Source organism: Hippopotamus amphibius, chromosome 13, assembly GCF_030028045.1.
Source record: "Hippopotamus amphibius kiboko isolate mHipAmp2 chromosome 13, mHipAmp2.hap2, whole genome shotgun sequence".
NCBI lineage: Eukaryota > Metazoa > Chordata > Mammalia > Artiodactyla > Hippopotamidae > Hippopotamus > Hippopotamus amphibius.
In genome coordinates, this window is record NC_080198.1 from 27672333 (window position 1) to 27676197 (window position 3865).

Below are 3865 nucleotides of genomic sequence, written 5' to 3' on the forward strand. Positions count from 1 at the left end.
CACAGCCATACCCATTTGTCTAATTTGTGTTGTAGTTGAGAGCAGCCATAGACTATCTAGATGTATGTCCCTCAAGCCTAAAATGTGTGGTATCTGTTTTCCAGTTCCTACCCTAGATCACGTACGTTGTCTTTGGATTTAAGCTAAAGAACATTGAAATCTTCACTCATTGTGCCTGGGTAAGTAGTGTGGGGGTCAAGGGAACTAATCTACTTGGTGATGTTCAGCCTTCAAATAGGAGGAGGACATTGACAAGTCCTTTACATTCTGTGAGTACCATAGAGAAGTTTATTGAGTGTCCAGTAGCTTCCTGACTGCCTTGCTCATGTGCTGTAGTGTGCCTCCTGAAAGTTTCTTCTGGTTCTGCTCTTAGACACAAGCAAGAGAAGAACCAAATTTTAAATGACCTCACATATGATAAATATAAAGGGCAAAGATTGGTCTTATTTTCACTCTTGTAAGAAAGTTGAGTAAACAATTGAATGTATGGCAACTAAGGAAAAATGACTTTTGAGCCTGAGGATGCAACACTCAAAGCTTGCAGGCATGGGAGTGAGGGATGGGGAGAGAAAAACCACAGCCTCTGTGCCAGGCACAGCTCAAGGCACTAGGGACAGGGGTGAACAAGACCACAGTTTACTGCCCACAAGAAGTCCCAGTCTGGTACTTTGTATATGGTGGGTGCATCATAAATATTTGATGATTAAATGAATCAGTAAATAAGCAGATGTTTAGACAGACTGGGTTCCTGAGATAACTGGGTGGTATAATTTTGGGCTTTTTAAAAACAGCTTTTTGAGATATATTCTCATACCGTACAATTCACCCGTTTAAAGTGTACAATTCGTTGGTTTTTAGTGTATTCACAGTTACGCAACCATCACCACAATCAATTTTAGAACATTTTTATCACACCAAAACGAAACCTGTATCCATTAGCAGTCACTCCCCATTTCCTCTCAACCACCTCAGCCATAGACAGCCTCTAATCTAATATCTGTCCCTAGAGCTTTGCCTATTTTAGGCATTTCATTGAAATGGAATCATACAATATATGGTATTTTGTGACTGCTTTCACTTAACATAATGTTTTCAAGGCTTATCTGTGTCATAGCACAAATTAGTGTTTCACTCTTTTTTATTGTCACGTATTCCATTGTCCATTCATCAGTTGATGGACATTTGGGTTGTTTCCACATTTTGACTATTAAGAATAATGTTGCTATGAACATTCGTGTACAAGTTTTTATGTGCTCATGTATTTTTACTTCTCTTGGCTACCTTGGAGTAGAATTGCTGCATTACAAGATAATTCTCTGTTTAGCTTTTTGAGGAAGTCCTAAAATGTTTTCCATAGTGGCTACACTATTTTATATTCACACCACATTTTTACCAGCACTTACGATTTTCTGTCGTTTTGGTTATAGCCATTCTAGTGGGTACGAAGTGGTATCTCATTGTGGCTTTGATTTATATTTCCCTAATGGTTAATGATATTGGATATTTTTTCAAGTCTTACTGACCATTTGTATACCTTCTTGGGAGAAATGTCTCCTCAAATCTTTGCCAGTTTCTAAATTGGGTTATTTAGTTTTTTATGATTGAGTTGTAAGTATTCTTTATATATTCTGGATACGTCTCATCAGATATATGATTTGCAAATATTTTTTTCCCATTCTGTGGGTTTTCTTTTTCTTGATGGTGTCCTTTGAAGCACAAATGGTCTTAATTTTGATGAAGTCTAATTTATCAATTTTTTTTTTTGCTGTTTGTGCTTTTGATGTTGTATCTAAGACGGCTTTGCTTAACAGTAATGAAGATTTACTTCTGTATTTTCTTCTAAAAGTTTTGTATTATACCTCTTAAATTTAGTTTTATGATTCATCTTGAGTCAAATTTTCTATATGGTAGGGATTAAACCTCATTATTTTGCTTGCAGATATCCCAAAACCGTTTGTTGAGAAGACCAATATTTCCCCCATTGAATTGTCTTGGCACTCTTGTGGAAAATCAACTGACCATAAACCAACTTAGGTTGTATTTCTGAATTTTTTAAAATAAGTATTTATTTATTTATTTGACTGTGCTGGGTCTTAGTTGCAGCACATGGGATCTTTTAATTGTGACATGTAGGGTCTTTAGTTGTGGCATGCAGGATCTTTTTTAGTTGCAGCATGTGGGATCTTTGTTGGGGCATGTGGGATCTTTTAGTTGCAGCATGCTGGCTCTTAGTTGCGGCATGAGGGATCTTGTTCCCTGGCCAGGGATCGAACCCGGGCCCCCTGCATTGGGAGTGCAGAGTCTTAACCACTGGACCACCAGGGAAATCCCCATATTTCTGGATTTTTAAATCTATTTCGTTGGTCCATATATCTGTCCATCTACCACTGTCTTGATTACTGTAGCTTTGTAGTTAGTTTTGAAATTGGAAACTGTGAGTGTTCCAAGTTGCTCTTCTTTTTTCAAAGTTGTTTTGGCTATTCTGGTTTCCTTGCATTTCATGTGAATTGTAGGATCAGCCTCTCAATATCTGCAAAAAATGCCAGCTGAGATTTTGATATGGATTGCATTGAATCTGTTGGTCAATTTAGAAAGTATCGTTAACAATATTTAACCTTCTAATACTTGAACATGAAATTTCTTTCCACTTATTTAGGCCATCTTTAGTTTCTTTAAAAAATGTTTTCTGTTTTTCAGAGTATACACTTTACACTTCTTTTGTTAAGTGTACGCCTAAGCATTTTATTCTTTTTGATGCTACTGTGAGTGGAATTTTCTTAATTTTGGCTTTGGATTGTTCATTGGTAGTGTCTAGAAATATCATTGATTTTTATATATTGATCTTATATCCTGCAACTGTGCTGAACTTGATCATGAGTTCTAATGATTTTTTTAGTTCAGTTACCACCCAGAAGTCCTGGACAGGAGCTGTGGTCTAGCTTCCATCCTGTCCTGCCCAGCTATATCTGTGTTATCATATAGCCCAGCAGGCTTTTCACATCCAGGCTGGAGGGCTAGTCCTAGATATTGGGCTGCAGGGCTTTGGGTGAGATGCTGATTGATTTATAATTTCTAAATATTTCAATATGCTATGTGGTCTCCATTTGTACTCTTTTCATGGGTCCCACAAATACCAGAGGTGGGATTATTTTCTATCTGTAACTCTACTGCCTCACCACTGTCACCACTACACACTTGCCTCTAGTCTAATGCATTATATTCTGTTATTTAGATATTCATTTTCATGAGTTACGGCATCCCTTTAAGACTCCTGTTTATCAGGGAAAGATTGTTGAAATAAGGCTGGATGACTGACCATGTGTCAGGCATGGTGTAAAGTAAATGTGATTAAACTAAATGTGTCTTTTGGAGCAGGGATGGGGTCGCAGGGACTCATGATCACAGTAGCTATAATGCCTCTCCCTCTTTAAACGGAAGAAATAAAAGATAAACTTTGTTTTTTAACATCTTAATTCAGGAGGAAACTAGGCTTTTCTCCAAAATGATTTTTTTCCTATCCATTTTATTTTCCTCTATTATTTTTATGATGTATTAAATTGAACCATTTACTTGCAGTATGCTAGTTAAGACAATTTCCTTAGCATTTGCTGAATGATTTGGCAAGCTAGGCATCCTAGAGCTAAATTGTAAAATCCCATTAAAACCTAGTCATATAAAAATAAAAGATGCTGCCTGGTGCACTCCATGACACGCTATGGTGAGGTCTCATCACATTACAATAACAAATGCCAAAAAGAAGTGACTACTGTGTAATAGAATATGATGCAGAGAGAGGAGTATATTAGTGATGCAGCCAACTGAATTTCATTAAATCCCATGTCCAAATTAGTTCTCTGATTGGCAT

The 3865-nt window shown here is 37.0% G+C and overlaps 1 non-coding gene across 1 annotated transcript; it reads right to left on the reverse strand.

Annotated features, from left to right (window-relative positions):
* Positions 1-2252: 2252 nt before the first annotated feature.
* On the reverse strand, positions 2253-2325 carry TRNAG-CCC (transfer RNA glycine (anticodon CCC)). Its single transcript has one exon. It is a non-coding gene; the product is annotated as a tRNA-Gly (tRNA).
* Positions 2326-3865: the final 1540 nt, after the last annotated feature.